The following is a 19,424-nucleotide window of genomic DNA, read 5'->3' on the forward strand; positions in this document are numbered from 1 at the left end:
CAAACGGTCAAAGTGAAAAGGTCTGGGGGTTTTGTGTGTTTAAAAAAAAATTTTAAAAATGGGGGTTGCATTAAAAAGAGGAATTCTTGTAAGGACAAAATTCTTACAGTATTAATTAAGTAAATCTCTAGAGAAAAATAGATATGATTGGGTGTAACAGAACACTTGAAATAATAAAGGTTGGGACTACAACTGTTCAACTTTTGGGTTTTCTTTTCACTTTTTTTAAAATTATTATTATTTTTATTATTCCTGGCAGATCTCAAGAGCCCATCTAGGTTGCTTTCTAGTGCAAAGATGAGTAAATCTGCAATACCCACGGGTCTGGCTCGAAGCTTTGCGGGAGCCCTTTGGCTGTCTCTGGGTAAATTGCTCTGCCGTCCCCCCAGGTTTAGCTCCAAGCTAAAATCCCTGGATGAGCACCACAGCTCTGAGTGGAGGGTCACTGGTGGAGGAATAAACCAGGAATTCTGGGCCCCAGCAGGCACGTCTGAGCCAGGCTCTGCTCTCCCTCCTGCCCGAGGGGATCCTGGGCCCAGGGCAGGTTCCTGGTGCCACGTTTGTGTGTCTGAGCCAGTGTTTGTGCCCTGCTGCCCTGGGCTCCAGCCAGCACAGCCTGCACGCTGCTTCCCTCATTCACAGAACGTGCTGCAGGCTCTCACCAATGAAAAGTTAATAAACACAAAGCATTTCTGGCTGCTTCTACACTCCAGTCTTTGATTGTCTGTGGTATTTTGGTTTGTTAATGTAATTTGTGCTCGGAGTAAAAAGGGGGAAAAAACACAGGCAAATAGTTTTTATTTATATTTTATTAGATTTCCTTGACACATTGGAAGTCACTTGTGTGTTATTAGAAGTGAGATAACAGAAACAATCCCCAAACAATAATAACTGCAAGGGTTTATAAACAATAGCAGCACGCTTGCCAAGGTGGCCAGGAACTGTTTGGACCTGTCTTTTTAGCCTGACATATTTTTTCTATAAGAAGCAAAGGCACAAGAGGCAAGTTTCTGTGTCAAACGCTTTGGCAGGAGTACAGAAAGCCCATTCTGAGTGTGATGGGACTCATAAATGGACAAGTCCTCAACTCCTGAGCCTGTCTGGAGCTCTGGGCATGCACGGGCCAGAAGGTTGGATAAAGAACATCCAACAAGGGCTTTATGTAGGGAGTGACTTCCCCTGGGTTTGTTTCCCTTACAGATGGATCTCAGCCCATGATGGACGGGATTTCTCTCAGCCCTTCTTTAGTTTTATGCAGGAGAACACCAGAAAAGCCATTAATATTGTGGGTTGGTTTAACAACCAAACACCACAGTTACAGTTATAGCAAGATTTAAATGTTGGGAGTCTCTTCTCCCTGTCTTCCAAAGGTACAGAGCTTTCTCTGCAGCTGGGTTCAGCCCGAGATCCTGACCCTGCCCAGGTGATTTCAAACCACTCCATCTCCAACACCCAATTACTGACATCCATCAATCCCTGTTGCAAATATCTGAAAGGATCTCACAGGAGATGTGGAGAGGCTCCCTGCAAGGACAGGGCAGGGTGGGATGGGACCTTGGGAGGGAATCCCAGAGAGCTGGGGCTGTCCCTGGCTCCCGGCAGTGTCCCTGGAAGGGGCTTGGGGCAGCCTGGGGCAGCGGGAGGTGTCCCTGCCATGGAGCTGGGGTGAGCTTTAGGTGCCATCAGGGGTGGCACTGGCACAGCCCAGGGGTGGCATCGCATCGCAGGACTGTCCCCTGGCTCCTGCAGCTGCCTCCCCTGCCAGGCCAGGCTGTCCCAGAGCAGGGCAATGCCCTTCTGTCCTTGGTGGGGAAGAGCTGCTCATTCCAGGGGGCAGATCCAGCACAGGGCTGGGAATCTGCTCCCTTATCTGTTCTGGGATTATCTGATAAGTGCTGCCCCTCCCAGTTCCCTTTCGACCATACAGGAATAGCAGGTGTTCAATAACTTAAAGAATCAAAGCTTGAAGGATGAGAGAGAACCATTTTTATTTTTTTTTGCCTCATTTTGGTAGAGTTGAATGACTCTGACTTAAGAAAATGTGCTGTGCCTGCCCCTGCCATAGTTCTGCCCATGCTGGCGGCTCTGCAGCAGCAGGAGTGAGAAATAAATGGCTTTTCCAGAGCCAGCCTTGCTTTGCTTCCCAGGCTGGAAGGAAATCTCAGGGGCTGTGTCACTGCAAACCCCACAGGGCACAGAGCAGCCTGTCCTGCCCCCTGTGTGAGAATCCAAAAAGCAAAGTGACAGAACACAAATCTGTCCCAAACAGCCCAGCAAAAGGGTGCTTGATTCTGCACACCCTGCCCTTACCCAGCAAGACACTCTTGCAATCATTTTCATTTCTAGTTTAATTAAATCATTGCCATACAGCTGATTTGTCAAAGCAAAAAAAAAACAAAAAAAAAAAAGAAAGCTGAGTTCTGTTCCAACACTCTTGATTCTCGTTTTCTTGGGTTTTTAATTTTCCTAGTGTTTTTTGTTTGTTTGGGGCTTTTTGTGACAATCTTTAAAGAGAAAAAAGTGTTTAAAAAGAGGATTTGGTAGCAGCCTGGTTAATTAAGTGCATTAGCTATGCTTTGGGAAAGGGTGACTGATGTAATGCTGCTTTGCATACTCAAATTTTTTCTGTAAAATAACTGCAAAACTCATTTTACCTGGAGCTTTTGGGCAATCCCTCGCTTGCTTAGGGTAGAGACAACCCTCACCAGGGTGTGCTGCTGCTACTTAATGACATTAATATAGAAAAATGAGTTTCCAGGGGGTTTTCTGGCCCTGGTTCCTCTGGATGCAGCAGGGAAACGTCGTGGGCAGAGGTTTTCCAGAAGGGAGATGCTCCTGCCTCTCTGCTGTGCAAACCTGGAGCTGCAGTTCAGTTGTTGCACTCTGAGATCTGTGCTCAGGAGTAACTCTGAGCTGAACTTTGGGTCAGTTTGGCTGCTGGGAATCCTTCTCTCCTGGGTCCTTTTAGTATTCCTTAATTATTGGTGTATCTTGGGAAAAACCAGCAAATGGGAGGAAGTTCTTCAGGGAAGTGTTCAAAAATCTGAAGCTTTTTGTGGCAATACCTTTGTGTGGATATGCAGCATTACCAGGGTGATCCATTTGTTAAAAATCCCCATTTTTAGGGGGGTCTGAGGGCCTGCATCCCTGAAATCAATGCTCAGCTGGAAGTGAGGCATTCTATTGGAACCCTGTGTGTTTGACAATGCATTTCATGGCTCATTTCCTGCCAGCTGTGGGCTCCAGTAAACACAAAGAGCAAATTCCCTTTTTTTTTTCCTTTTTGCTATGGAAAAAGCCCTATAGTTTGTTCCCTCTAGGATATCAGTGGTTAAATAGATTTCTGTAAGGACATATTCTGTTCACACTATAATCTGTTGTGACACTAAATCTTAATCCTTCTTCAAATTTCCATTGTTTTTGTACGAAAAGATTATTTCTAAAATATTTTATATCTCACATTCATTTTCTTGGCTAAGAATTAATTGCATAAGCAGTGGGTATCTGACCACTATTAAGTCTTCTATCGTAACCCAAAATTAAGAATTTCATGTGGATTATTCATAACATCTATCCAGTTAATTCAAAGTAATTTTTCTTTGCGCTGGGCAGAATTTACACTTTGTTGAAATGAGCTTTTACCTCCTCAGGAGATGCTGGAAAGTCAACCTGGGCTGTGCTCAAGGCTGTGGGGCAGCTGTGTCAGGGCTGAGCTGAGGTTTGGGGTACCTCAAATACCTGGTGTATGTATATATACCTGGGAACCCACCTGGGACAGGTCTGGGATGGATCCATCCAGAGGAATCCACCTGGGACAGCTCTGGGCTGGATCCATCCAGAGGAATCCACCTGGGACAGCTCTGGGCTGGATCCATCCAGAGGAATCCACCTGGGACAGCTCTGGGCTGGATCCATCCAGAGGAATCCACCTGGGACAGCTCTGGGCTGGATCCATCCAGAGGAATCCACCTGGGACAGCTCTGGGCTGGATCCATCCAGAGGAATCCACCTGGGACAGCTCTGGGCTGGATCCATCCAGAGGAATCCACCTGGGACAGCTCTGGGCTGGATCCATCCAGAGGAATCCACCTGGGACAGCTCTGGGCTGGATCCATCCAGAGGAATCCACCTGGGACAGCTCTGGGCTGGATCCATCCAGAGGAATCCACCTGGGACAGCTCTGGGCTGGATCCATCCAGAGGAATCCACCTGGGACAGCTCTGGGCTGGATCCATCCAGAGGAATCCACCTGGGACAGCTCTGGGCTGGATCCATCCAGAGGAATCCACCTGGGACAGCTCTGGGCTGGATCCATCCAGAGGAATCCACCTGGGACAGCTCTGGGCTGGATCCATCCAGAGGAATCCACCTGGGACAGCTCTGGGCTGGATCCATCCAGAGGAATCCACCTGGGACAGCTCTGGGATGGATCCATCCAGGGGAACCCACCTGGGACAGCTCTGGGCGAGGGCAGGAGCCAGGGGAGCATCAGGGAACGTCCTCAGCTGGAAGGGAACAGGGGTCAGAGGGTCCTGGACAGAGCCAGGACTGCCTGGATCCTTAGGCTGGATCTAAAGTCTGTCCTGGAGGAGTCGTGGACTGCTGAGAACCCACATTCACATTTCTCTTCACAGAGAGATGTAAGGCACATCCTCTCAAGAGTATTTCTGGGATTCACATTCTCTGAACCTCAGAGAAAGGAAACACAATTCTTATCATTTGCTGTGCCTGTGTTTGTGCCACAGCAGAATGCAACATGGAGATTGTTCACCCACAGTGATGGGGTTTTGGTTCCTCGGCCTGTCAGGGCCAGGTGTGTGTGTGTGTGTTGGGTGACAGTCACAAGATTCTGGGCAGTGTGTGCAGGGCTGAGTGCTTGGCAGGTTCAGTTTTAGATATATAGATTAATATAGTATAATAAAGTGATTAATTAGCCTTCTGATATCAATGGAGTCCTCCTCACCATCCTCTCTCCTCACCGGGGCCATCCCAGCCCTGCAATACCTGCCCATGTCCTTGAGCCCTCAGCAAAGGGTGGATTTTACTTCCCCTTCTCATTCCGAGTGTTTCACGTGTACACAGCCCCAAAGTGAGTAAGAATTAAGTTAATTGGCGAGGCAGTGTTGGTTTCAGAGCTGTGCCTCCAATATTTTGAAAGCAAGCCTTCAGCCTGTCACTCCGTGGGACTTGGGAGTCTCTAACAAATCCCTTTGAAGTGGGCTGTGAGGAAAGGCAAAACTCCCTTTGCAGAGAAGAAATAACCACTCAGGACACAGAAGAAATCTTTGCTTGAAGCACATTGCTGATTGTTTTTCCCTTTTTTTTTTAACATAAATGCAAGCTGGGATAAAGCACCTAGCTAAGCACAAAAGGACCTCTTGGAGTCAGATATTTGTGAATAAAGTGTCGGCTGGAGCGCGGTGATACAAATGATGTGCAGTCACTTTGTACTGCTTGGCTCCTTAATTGAGCAGACTGATGTGCTGGGAGCATAATGGGTTTGGGAGCAGCCCAGGGATGAACGAGGTGTGCTGTTCTGCTGCTCAGAGGCGCCCATTTGAAGTGCAGGTGAGCACAAAGCATTTAGGAAATAATTGGTGTGACCTGGCCGCTGTGGCAGCAGTGAAGGAGGGGTTACTGTGGGACAGACAGTGAGACACGGGCACAGAAACGGGGTTTGCTCTGAAAAAGGGAGGGCAAAACTGCAAAAGGAGCTCTGTCCTGTTTGGTTCCTCTGCAGGTCCTTCTGCTTCATTAGCCAAATTTCGGTACCTTTCCATCTGTGCTGACTGTTCTTTAAAAACAACAGTTCCATTTGTTTCATTCATCATTTCCAGCCTGGATCACTGCAGTGCCCATTTGCCTTGCTGTCCTTCCCTTCTCTTCAAGTCCATTTACAACTCATTCAATTCCACGTTTTGGCTCCTCTGTGCCACCCTTCCCTCCAACCACACCGCCAGTGGTTATTTTAAATGCCATAAAACTATTTTCCCACTTAAAAAAAATTATACTGTGACTTTCCCAGGGTGGGGAAAAATACATTTTGAAGAGCAGGCAGTCACTGTTGATGCTTTAAAATCCACAGGTCAGATCCAAGTGAATAAATGTGGGCAACACAACCCCGGTGTGGCAAAAATCTGCTGCCCCAAACTGTGTGCACAGGGAAATTCTTCCTTTTCCCCCTCCTGAGGAGCTGCCCTTGCCACAGGAGCATCAGACATTCCCATTTCCTCTGCTCCTGTTGGAGGCTGCTTTGCATTGGGAGCTGTCATCACTGGGATTCTCTCAATGTTTTGTATTAATCTGAAAGCAGCACCAAGATGTGGGATTTAAAATCCTTTCTCTCACATTTTTTAGGATGCTGTAATAAAGAGTTTCTTCATAACATGTTCAAGGTCTATTAAATCAATGCACTGAAGAATTCCTGTTCCCTCTGAAACGGGCTTGTCAAGCTAATCTAATTTCAGTGTCTGCACATGGAAGGTGTGCTATTTTCTCCTTTCAGTGATTTCAAAAATTAATAATTAAAGTTCCCTATTTTTACTTAATAATCAGTGCAAATTACTGCACTTTTCTGCCTTTGTGTTTTAGAATATTATGGTAATTATTGCTGTGTGTACCTGGATGCATAAATGCTGAAAACATTTTTATCAAATCATTGGAAGAAATTGCTGAGCCAGTACAACTGCAGGCTGGAGAACTCCACAGGCCCAATTTCCTGATAAATCCAGCTTTTTGTAGGGGTGCCAGCCTGTCCATGGCCTAATCATGGAGAATAATCCAGATATCTCCTTATTGTACTGTGGAAAATTATTGTTTGTGGCTGCAGGGAGTCTGAGCTTCCAAATTTCCAAAATTTGCTTCCTTCTGGTGTTTTTGAGGAGTGGGGTTTGTTCACAGCCTGCTCCATGAGGGCGCCCAGCACCTCTGAGAGATCTCAGCAAATCCAAATCCAGATTTGTCCCTCCTCTTGGTGTGAGAATCAAATTTGTCTGAGGTAGGGATCCTGCACTGCACATTTGGATTTTTTAACTCGCTTACCTCAGGGGAAATACAACTTCAAAGCTCCTTTCCCCCTCCTGTGATAGAAATCTCATGGATGGATGCTTTGCCTCCCCTCTTCTCAGATTTGGGGGCTGGTGAAATGTGGAACTTTTCAAAACAAATAAATTCTGCCTCTTCAGGAACCTCCCAGCTCGTTTCCCTGGTTCCTGGCAAGGTGCAGCAGGTATGGAAGGCTGGGCAGTGCTCACTGCTCAGGGCTTTCACTCCTGGTTCCAGTGCCCAGGAGTGCTCACTGAGACAGGATTTACCAACAAAAACATTTTCTCTTCCTGTGCAGAACCTGCTGGGATTTGTGCTCCTATTTTAGCCTTAGCTCATTACAGAGCCACCCTTAATACACGTGAACAATGCCCAACATTCAGGATTATTTAAAAATACTATAATGCACCAACAGCAATGACTAATGACAGCCTTTAAGTCCATTTTAGATTATTTTTTCCCCCTTCAAAAAAAATCATTCACCTTCAAAAATTCCCTGTGATTATAGTCAATAGGCTATAAAATCCTAAAGCTGACTGTGCATATGAAATATTATTATTATATCATATTATTATATATTATTATAATATATTATATATATTATATATATTATATAATTGTATAATATATTATTATATCATATTATGTCATGTTTCTATCCTAATAATATATTTATGATGATTATATACTGATATTTATATACTGATATTTAATATCATATTATCTTTACTTAATATTAACCAGTGCACTCAGGGAAACCTCTGAAAGAAAAGCAGATATCAGCTCAGGTTGGTCAGTTTGTGGTTATTGAGTGCCTGGCTGTGATCGCTGCCCAAACCACTGACAAACCCCAGGAAAACCAGTGTGAAGGGAACAGTGGGAGGGCAATGGGCTGAAATGCAAACTTTGTGCCAAGGTGAGTGACATTTATTAAAATCAGCCCCAGTGATGGGATCAGGGATGCTGCAGCTGCCCTTTAAAACTTCCTGTGGAAATTGGGCCTGATTTGAATTGCTGGAGATGGACTGTGAGGACTTAGAGAGGATTTAGCTCATGCTGACTGTGTTTCACAGTTTGAAATTAATTTTTTTGTTTATTTTCGGCCTCCTGATGTCTTGACCGATTTGGTACTTTGGTGCAGAGTTTGTTTTTTTTGAAAGAAAAATTTAATTATCGGGGAAGATGGGTAGTGGGTGAAACAAATCAGCTTCTGCCAAGATGCTCCAGTTCATTACTGAGAAAGTCACCCTGAGTGAGAGTATTTACAGTGTGTGCCCTACTGAGCTGATCACAATATTTACAGGCTGTGCTGGAGGGAAACTTAGCCCGGAAATTTAGGGGATTTATTGCAGAAAACTCTGGGAAAATCATGAGCAAACTTAGCTAATGCCACAGCCTTTCTTGTATCTTCATTCATGATAGCTGGGAATGGTGAGAACTGAACAGCAATAAGCTTTTTGTATGAATATTTTTCCTATAAAAACCCTGTTTTTCCTATGGGAAAAAAAAATCTGCAGTTCTCTTCATGGTGTTTCTCAGCCTTTTTATTTGGAGTTTGAAGGGAAGTTAAGGTGCCCAGTGAGCTTTTGTAGGAACATTGCACTGAGCATGAACCAAATCTGCTGCTGGGGAGATGGAAACACCCTGGGGAGAGGGCAGAAACCTCCAAGGGTGATCCAATCTCCAATCTCCCAGGTGTTGTAGTAAATGTTGAGGCAAAAATATGAATTTCAATGGTTTAGGAGGAGTCTCAGTGCAGCTGCTCCACAAACACTTTTGTTTGTGGAAATTTCCCCTTTCTGAGGAAAATGAGGATTGGGTGGGAGAGGGGATTTTTGTGCCTCCTGGAACACCTGGGTGCTCAGTTCTGAGCATTACTGATGTAGAGAGATCGAGAATAGAAATTTCCTTATTTCCTTTTCAAATCTGACTCTTTGCTCACATTAGACTCTCCAAACCAGCAGCTGTCGTGAATTAGAGAGGAAAAAAATGAGTAAAAATACCAAGGTGCAGGGTTTAACTCTGTTCCCATGAAACTGGGAATAAACTTCTCTTGCAAGTGGCCTCAATGGTGTGAGTTAAGCATAAAAAATATTCTTTAAAAAAAATTCAGGGCTGGATATTCCACAGCGTTGGTAAAATTCTGTTTATTATTTTTGAAGGATAACTGCTCGTTGTAGCAGCAGGCTGGGCCTGCTTTGTGTGCAGTGTTCTGCTGCAAAGGTGTTTTTCTCACACACTGATCAGCTTGGGAGGCCTGGTTTTAAGGTGTTTCAGAAGTTTAAAGTTTATTTCTGTGCCTGCTTTTGTGTCCAATTTATTGGCTATCTGTTATATATTGGTTATTCACGTGCAAGCAGAAATGAAACAAAGATTTTTCACAGAAAACCAAATTCAGATCTGCCTGCCCTGTAAATAAGGATTTAAAATAGCCACAGATAGCATCCCTGTGTCAGAGCTCCCCTCTGCCAAACCCAGCCTTTCCTACAAATATCTGATTTGCAAATCAGATGCGAGAGGGGCTCTTATTAACTAGTTAAATATCAAGGTTTGAATTTTCATAAAAGGGCAATTTCAAAGCTCATTTGTGTGTGTAATTGTTGTGCTTGTGAGCGCATCCCTGCTCAACGTGCCCATAAATGTCACGGCAGGCTCCTGGTGGGGCACGGACACGCTCCCTTCCCACCCTGGGCTCGGGCACTGTGCAGAACAGGCACAGAATTCTGGCAGAAAGGGGTTTCTTGAGGAAAAGAGCAACAAAGCTTTGTATGGAGTTGGCCTTTAAACAAACTGCACCAGTTTTTAAACAACAGCACAAACTGAACCTTAAAAATTCAATATATCCTTCTCCAAGCCTAGAGATTTGGCAAATGCACTCTGGTAAGGCTGTTGTCACTTCCACTTTCAAGGCTCAGAGACACTTCTCATTCCTTTTTTTCATGCTGGAATTTATTTTTTTTTTTAATCATCCAAAAGCTGTGAAACACTTGAAATCTGAGGCTGCTGTTATCAGATAACATTTATTAAGACTCTACATTGAAGAATCTCATGCTCCTTCTCAAACTGGAGATGAACATCACTGGAGCAATCTTGGGGTTGGGGCTTTGCAAACTGATGTGAAAATATTTATCCTGTGCTGTGAAAAACTGGAGGAGATGCAGCCCAGAATTCACTGGAGGAATGTGCTGCCAAGATGCAGCTGAGGTCAGGAGCAGCGAGATTTAAAGAGGATTTTTGGGGTTGTGTGTAAATCATCAGTTCTGAAGAGTTAATGCAGTCGGCTCTAGGGATGGGGCACGGGGAGGAGGGAGGGGAATTTACACAGAAGGGTAAATGTACCTTTGTTAAAATTCAGGGTGACATCTTGTGGGCAGAGAGGCTGAAATTCTGAGCGGGTTTGGGAGGGTTTAACCTGCCTTTGGTGGCTGGCAGGGCAGGAATTTGGGGCTGCAGAGCCCCTGCATGTGCTGGGGTTCTGAGCTTCACCCCAATCCCTCCTGGGTGTGAGTGCCCCTCTGCAAGGAGCAGCTTTGGCAATTCCTGAGTGTGCTGGGGTTCTGAGCTTCACCCCAATCCCTCCTGGGTATGAGCAGCCCCTCTCCAAAGGAGCAGCAAGGAGCAGCTCTGGCAGTTCCTGAGTGTGCTGGGCTTCTGAGATTCATCCCAAACCCTTCTGTGTGTGAGTGCCCCTCTGCAAGGAGCAGCTCTGGCAGTTCCTGTGTGGAAGGAGGGAGCAGCGTGGGTGGAGGGCCAGCAGGGTCCCTGTGCTCAGGAAGGGACAGTGCCAGGCTGGGCACAGCAGAAGGCAGGACCTGGGGGCAGTGCCAGAGCCCAGCCTGGGGCTGCAGCAGCTCAGCAGGAGCAGGCAGGAGGCCAGCAATGAGTAAGAACCAGCATGCCCATACTGCTCTCCATATTGCTCCCCCTGCACCCCCTGGGCTGGATTTTGTGCATTTTGTGCATTTTGTGCAAGGTACCAGTGGTCACAGCAAATAATGATATTATGTTTGGGAGGGAGCCCCTTGAAAGCCATTCTGAGCCCGGGGTCCAGCAAGGCATAATCTCAGTTTGATTCTTTGTTTAGTGGGGGATTCAAATCCCAACTTAATTTAATCTTTTGATTTATCCTGCAGGTACTGCCTGATTATATTCCAGGGCCACCAGTAATAGAAATGCAGGGATTTATTTATTAATTTATTATTGCTTTCAGCGGGGAGGGGTTTGGCCAAAGTGGCTGGGGGGGTTCTCTGTGCTGCATTGTGAGTGAGGAGCTGCATCCATGAGCATGTGCTGCCCACTGATTCATGTTCATATCGTGGGCTTGCACTAATTTTAGCTCTGCACTTCAGCTGGGGCCTGGGGAGCAGGACAGGGCTGGAAACTGAGTGGCCAGCCTGGCACCAGAGCTGCAAATGGCCAGGATTTCCCTGGGAAGGGTCAGGGCTGCCAGGGAGCTGATGGAGCTCAGGGGGCTCAGCTTCCTGGGAAATCACGGAGAAATCACTCAAAGCTGCATTTGTGAGGGGTTCTGTGTGTATTTAAAGTGACTCTTGGTGGCATTAAAAGGCAGGACACCCCTGCAAAGGCACAAGCTGGAAAGGCAGAATTAACGTGCTGCCATTCCAGGGCTCCCCTGCACTGGAATATTTGGGCACCTCACACGTTGAGATGGAATGCACTCCCATATCTTGAACAAGCTGGTTTCTCTGCCCTGAAGTCCTTGCAGGATGAGTCCAGTAAAACCAGATCCCAATCAGGCCCAGTTGTTGTTGCTGTAGCAGGAACCAGCAGCATTCCCTGTGTGCTCTCACCTTGGTGTTCCAAGGGGATTTTCTCATTTGCCTCATGCTTCCCTATCTAGACCTTTAAAATATTAAACACTTTTATCTAATTTTTCCTTTTGCTTTCCCAAACAAGATACACTTCATTCATATCCTTCCGGAAAAAAAAAGGCTAAAATTAATTTTTTAAAAATGATATTAAATCTTTAATATTCTCCTATGGATGACAATATAGCCAAGCAGACAAGGACAGCATGAAAATCTCGTGGTATGCCTGACAAACATAATGCATTTATATTAAATCTATTGTACAGTGAGAATTTGAAGACTGCAGTGATCAGAGGAAACCATGCAATTGGATTAATAGATAATTTAGGCTGTAATCCAACAAAGCAGTTAAGCATGTGCTCACTTTTAAGCGTGCACAGCGTTACTTGATGTGAGCTGAGGTAAAACGAGCCCAAAACTAAGCCCATCCTAAATGTGTTTGTGTGGCTGAGTCAGTGATCTGCACAAGGAAGGGTTTGCAGCTGGAAATCCATGCAGGAGCAAAGCGTGTCCATTTTTCCTGTAATCACTGGAGCACCCCCAGCTCGAGGTTCAAAGCAGAACATTTTATAGGGGGTTAAAAGCCAGGGCTGGCCAGCTGCAGAGTGGCCAGCTCCCTGATTATCTGTTTTACCTGCATTCCTGGTTAGACTGAGCTCAGGATAACGGGATAACCCTGTACAACCTGGCTGGGGCTGTTAATCCCAGTGCAGATTGTGTCCTGCAGCAGCTCTTAAATGGAGTTATCCTGCAGCAGAGGCTGTGGGGGCTCCATGTGCTGGCAGGGAATGCGCTCTGGGAGGTGCTGGCTCTGAGAGGAGGGAGCAGCCTGAGCTCCTGGGTGACCTGGGGCTGTCACCCCGACTGCTCCATGCCAGCCCCTCCACTTCCCTCGCTCCTGACGCTTCCCAGTATTTGTGGCCTTAATTGAGGGACATAACCAAACAGATTTATCATGGCAGCCCATAAAAACGACAGAATTCATATGGCAGCATTCTTCATTCTCTCCAATTTGTTTCCCTGAGATCCCCGCAGCAATTTATTTGCTGAATACGCGAGTTTTCCTCCTTATGAAAATTACAAATTGTTGTCAAGGTTAACGAGTTAATATTCTCATTCAATATTTATTTTATGGGGGGAGGGGGGAAGGAAGAAGAGCGACTGTTCTTCCACTTTCTTCCATGGCAAAGTCTGGTTTCTTAATCAATATGACAAGGACACTGTCCTTTGGATAATACCCTGAATCATCGGGACTAAAAAATGAGCTTTATTAATCAACAGCCCCTGATTAATTATTATAAAGTGATGCTCATACATTTCTGTACATTTTAATAATTCCTGCAGAAGGCTAACAATGTCCCCAGTGATTTGAAGGCTTTGGGGTTTGAATTTTTCTAAGCAATGTCACAATAAATAGTCCAAGGGTACTACTGCTCGCTCACTAATCCAGTCTGTTTCAATCCAGCAAATGAGTAAAACCTTCTTTTTCCTATTTCCCATCTATAATTTATCATTTGCATACAAAGTAAGAAGCAGGAATCAGCAGTCTCATCAGTTTTCAAAATATCAAGGGACAACTGGGGTGATTTATAGCAGGCTGTATTATCTAGATCATATAACCTGAATATTTCTGTAAAAACAGACCCACGTAATCTCTCAATGAGTGTCTGGCTGGCAGATAAATGTGATGAAGGTCATTGGGCTGGAGATCTTGGTGCAGACCTGAGTAGCCATGAGGCTTCTCCTTGCAAAGAGATATCCCATGCTGAAACATCTGACCAGAGCTATCTCCTCCTGCACTTTCTGGTGCTGAAGAGCCCCTTGTAAGGCTCCCTGAGCCATCAGAGAACACGGGCTGTGTTTGCTACCAGTGAGATGAAAAATATGCCACCTGTTCCTCCTGTTTGCAGGGCCCTTCTGCAGACATAACCCTGCTGAAAGGAACAGATGCATTGCCTTGCCACAGCCCCAAACAGTGTCTGACGAGGTGAGCACAGCTGGGGAGGGTTTGTGATTCAGATCTGAGGGGCAGCCTGTCCCCAGCCACAGGGCAGGTCTGTGGGGCAGATTTAGTGACAAATGAGTGTGATTTTATTGAAATAGTGCAAGTTTCAGAATGGCCAGGCACAAAGCCTTATCCAGCACTGGTTCTGAGCTGTTTATTCTTCATACCAGACATGTCCCAGGCTGGCTTTATGCTCTGTGAGATGTGCCCAGCTCTGGCTGCTCAAAGGATGCTCTTACAGCACTGTGTGTGTGACAAATGACACCAGGCCTCCAACGGCAGCAGCCTCTCGTGTTTGTGTTTTAAAATAACGTGTTTGCATTGGGAAAACACTCAGTGGCCTTCTCCCAGCCTTCCTGCAAGGAGTGTTTTAATTCCCATCAGTCCCTCCAAAGGCAGGTCCCAGGAATTTTTCACAGGGAGGTGTTACAGTGTGTGCCAGTAACCCACAGGTTATCGGGGCTTAGCTTCTTGATTTCTGCTCTCATTCCAGGATGTCAATAATGAGCTCTCTCTTCATTTTATTAATTTGAACCTCTGGACAAAAAGTCACTGCTGTAGGATGCTCTGCAGCGAGCAGCCCTCCTGCGTTCTGCCCTCCAGAAAGGCAGGCTCTGATCACAGATAAGGAAAATGAGATTAGGATGTTAGCTTTCTCAAGAGATAACAGCAGTCTAGGTCATAAAACTACCATATGGCAGATTTGGCAGTCTTTCCAGAGGTCCATGGTTTAATTATCACAAAGACAGATTCAGCTCCCCACTTGCAAATGCCTGGGTCCTCCTGTGGCCAGGGCTGGAGATGCAATTAAGGGCAGAGCAGTGTTTGCTTGGCTGCAGCAGAAATGACCTTACTGTGGCCAGCACTGTCACTTCCTAACATTTCACTCATGATTAAGTTTATCATTTCAAACAAACAACATGAAATGTCAGGTCTCTGGTCTGTTAGACATGCGGGAGGAGGGGTGGGGAGGGGAGAGAAGCATAAACCAGGACTGAGCCAAGCTGGAGAGCTTTTGCTCTGAAAAGAAATTCAAAGTTGACAACTACATCAGAGGAGAGGGATAGCTCTGCAGGCAGAGTTTGCTGTTCTGGACGAGCCTTTTTGTTTCTTGCATCCAATGCTTTGGTGTTGCCTGTGTTTGCAGCCCTTTTTGCCTGTCTTTATTTCCACCCTCAGTTTCTCACTCAGCCCCTGGTGTGTTCTGGTTTGCTGCTGTCCCTCGTGCTCCCCTGTGACCCCTGTTACACAGCCAGCATGGAGAGGGAGAGCAGACTGCAGGGAAATGAGGATTTCACCTGCTTGGGATGGCTTTGGGCTGGTTTGCTGTGAGTCTGCCCCACACAGGGCCCTGGGCAGCACAGTGAGGTTGGGGTGGGTGGTGTCCACCAGCCTGGAAGGAAGGAACTGGGGCTTTGAAGCTGCCATTTCCCAGGGAGTTCCTCCCTTTGCTGAGGATGCGCCATGGGATGGCACCGAGTTGACAACTCTCCTCATCAAACAGAGAACAACTTGTAAAAAGTGTCCTCATAGGGACCAACACTGCACTAAAAGCAAATTCACTGGAGTTCCTCATGTCCAGGAAACGCTGTTGGCATTGCAAGACTGAATCACAAGTTAATTTAACTCACTGGCAACTAAGAAATTACTTCCTGCAGTTGTTTAGTGTGCAGTTGTAACAATGAGAATTCCTTTGGAACATTATCAGAGTGATCTCCAGGGTTTTGGGGAGGCTGCCATCACTGAGAGGGAAGGATGCCCACACCCCAAAATGTCTGCTCCCAGTCAGGAGGATGAAAGTATTCCTGGAGCCAACCGAGATTTCATGAGCCCAGAAAATGTTAAATTGTAGGAAGTGGTAATGGGTCAATAGTGAACTTGTGGGTGAAGGGGGAGATTCTTTGCAAATGGAATTAAATCTCAGCCCTGTGCTGGGTGTGGGTGAGCACCTCATGGCTGTTGTTATTTTTACCTTCTGCAGCATCTGAGAGCCCTGAGCTGCAGGGACAGCTCCTCTTTCCCCACACCCTGCCTGATTTTATGCAAACCCTTGGAGAGCGAGTTCAGTTCATAGACATGTTCATGTCCAATTAAAAAGTAATAGATCTGAAGCACATATAACAAATCAAAAGAATGGAATACTGTCAAAGCCAAGAATTAAAATCCAGCCACACAGGCCACCAGGCTTCACCAGACTATAAAAAATCATGTTTAATATATATTTAATTTCTGAATCTTTACAATGAACAAAACATATTGAAATCCACCCTCACTCCAGCCAAGGCTATATAAAAATATCACTTCTCATTATTAGGATTTTTTAATATTCAGGGGCTTCCTAAAGCTGGGATTTTAACAAATACAACAAATTGTACGAGGCACCTGATTAGATTGAGAGTGAGCACCAAACAATGTGAGGTGCCTCACCTGCTCTCAGCTGCTGCTGAGCAGAGGCAGTTTTAGGGGCTGGAGAAGGGAGCTCCTGATTGTTCCTGGCTGCTCATTTTCAGGGATAAAATATGAAACATCAGCTGGCCAGAAACTCTGTGGAATTTTAATTATGAACTCTGCTCTCAGTTATTTGTATTTTTAATGCACCGAGTTTTAAGGGATGTGTTCAGGCCAAGATGAATTAGGTGGCACATGAGGATAAAATAAAAAATACGGTTCCTATCTAAACCAAGCCTTCTATTTCCTCTTTCTTTCACCAAAGCACCTGCACAGCCAAAGTAACAATGCAGGTGCAGCTCCTAGAGCTGGAAATCTTCTCCCACCCCTATTTATAATGTCCCCTATTCTCTATTTCCTTATGAAGTCAGCAAAGGCCAAAAAATTCATAAAAAATTTAATGGCGAGAGAGATAGCATTACTGCTTTTAAGTAAAGTCTATGAAAGGAGCATGAGATCAGCATAAAAATAAATCAGGCTAAATTTAAATCTTTGGACACTAAAAACTCAAACTATTGGAATGTGGAGAGAAGATTTATTGATGTGGAGGACTGCATGGAGAGACCCATCAGCATGGGCCCAGCTTCCAGGAGGGAGAAGCAGAGGTGGGGTAGGGAACAAATGTTCTGTGTGAGGGCTGGACTAGAAACCCACTGAGTTCTTTGGTGGGTCGTCCAGGGTTTCCTGGGAAACTCAAGGATAACCTGATTTTTGCCTTGGAACCCATGGATTGTTGAGTGTGGCCCCTCAGTTTATCCCAGTGGGTGGACAGCAATGTTTTATTGCATAAATAAGATCAAGGAAATAAAGGAAAGGGTTCTGCCTGTGTGAGAGCTCTGAGACCTGCCAGGGATGGCCACGAGCAAGGACTTTTTGGAACAAATAAATGCCATTTTTTACCACTTGCCCATTGAACCACGTCCTCAAACCGGCCCCAGTCCCGCTGGCTTGCTCTGACTCTGGGAGCCTGAAGAGTTCCCATTCTTGTCCTGCTGCCCTCTGCGTGCTCTTGGTGGGACACTTGTCCCCCTCGTTAGAGTTGCTAATTGGCTGCGGGCCGTCTCTCACCTCCGAAGGCCCCAGTTGTTGCAGGTGTTGGTGCAGGATTGGCCAAGGCAGTGCAGACTCCCTGGAAGAGCCATTAATTGGGATGGAGGGGAGGGGGTGGGAGAGAATCGCGGGAAGGTTTTCAATTCTTATGTGTCAGAATATCCTAATTCAAACCCAAATGGGAATCCACCATTCTGGGGGATTCACACAGCTCCAGGTAAACAACTAATGAGCAGCCTGCCAGTTTCATTTTTATCAAGAGCCCTCAGAGATTCAACTGTGCCATTTCATAAAATATGCAGATGATAGTGGAGGGAGAATAGCAAAGGCTTTGAAAATGATTCACACAACCTAAAAATGATGTTGAAAAGGGAGGAATTAAATATTCACAAAGTGTGAGAAATTAAGGCATATTAACTGTTAGAATGTGGAAATGAAGTGACTAACATGCACAGAGCTGATGAGAACTAGATGATTACAGATCTGTCAAAAGTTTCTAATTCTGACACAGTGTGATGTCGAGGTGCTACTTGGCTGGTAAGGGCAAAAAATTAGGTATGGGACAAGGAATGCAGAGCTGGCAGATCAGAGTCAGAGGCGGGCAGACAGCGCCGTGATTAACATCAGCTCAGTCCTGGAGCAAGGGTGAGCTCTCGGCTTGCAAAATGAATACTAATTATGGTTACAAACAGAACACAAGGGGCTCGATTCATCAGCTCCAGGAGGGGTGGTGTAATGAGTTAGTCGAGGGAAAAAAGTCACCTAGGGCCAAATTTGTCTCAGTGCTGAGCTCTGGCTTACACCAGGGATGGATTTGACCCCTGGGATATGAGAGCTGGAAGTTTTGCTCTTCTGTAATTAATCAGGGGTTTATCTGGTGCTGCAGTTGGGATGGAGTGGAGGAAAGGTTGCTGGCAGATGGATTCATGCAGGGGTGGTGCAAAAGAATAAAGAACAATTATTTTAGAAAGAAGCTTGGAGTGTCCACAGCAGGTGAAGTCATTCATGTTGTTCTGGCAGGGCAGGGACATTGTTCTACCTTCCTGCCACCCTTGGGAGCAGTGCTGGACCAGGGGCTTCCTCCTGAAATCACCCTCTGGAAGCTCCATTTGTGTCCCCAAGTGCAGACCTTGGGGCTGGAATCTCTCCAGCCTTGTGCCTGCACCACCTCCTCAGCCCAGCTGGGCTTGGAGTGGGTTTGGAGCCTTTTTGGCTTTGGGGAGCACTGGATGGTCCTGTCCGTGTGGAAATGGATGACTCCCAGTGAGGAGCTGGGTGTGATGGCTTTCCCTTGGGTTGCCCCCAGGAGATGTGATCTGGGAGCTGTCCAGCCACTGCTGCTGTTTTTGTGCCCTTCCTGGCTCCTGAGTGCTCTGCAGTGTAGACAGAGAAACCTGTGCAGGAATCTCTTGAGGCTGATAAATATTTTCCCTTTTTTCATGGAAAAAATCCCCTGCACGTTCCCTCAGCCTGGGCTGCAGTGTGCACAGCTGAGGTGTGTCCAGCTTGCACCAACAGTGCTCAAACTGGACATCCAGGGGCAGTTACACCCTGTAGTATCCTGTGAGTAACTCCTCACTGGATTGCCATGGCGAGCACTGAATGCACAGAGAACCCTCAACAAATAAATATAATTTTGATTACAACCATATCAGTAGCATCTCGATACCTTCCAGAGGCAAAAAGAGCTTGAGATATTATTAAAGAAAAAGAAGTGATAGTCGTGGATGCCAAAGAGAGGTGGCACCAGGGATGTGTTCTGCATCCCTAATTCCTTGGAGAGCCTTTCCTGTGCTCATAATCAAGAGACAAACATAAACTCAAAGGTCACAAAGAGACTGAGCCTGGTGAGGTGGATGTTCTGAATATATTAGGTATGTAAAGCAATATTGTGGCCCATCCAAACTAGAATTAGTGGTAATTATTATATAATATGTAATGATGGGATTTAAATGGCTAACACATTTTCTCTGCTGAGATCATTTAGACATGATTCATATAAATGATTAAATTAATAGATCTTCCTCTTTTAAGACTGCTAGGCAGCT

The sequence above is a fragment of the Geospiza fortis genome, unplaced genomic scaffold (assembly GCF_000277835.1).
Source record: "Geospiza fortis unplaced genomic scaffold, GeoFor_1.0 scaffold361, whole genome shotgun sequence".
Lineage (NCBI taxonomy): Eukaryota > Metazoa > Chordata > Aves > Passeriformes > Thraupidae > Geospiza > Geospiza fortis.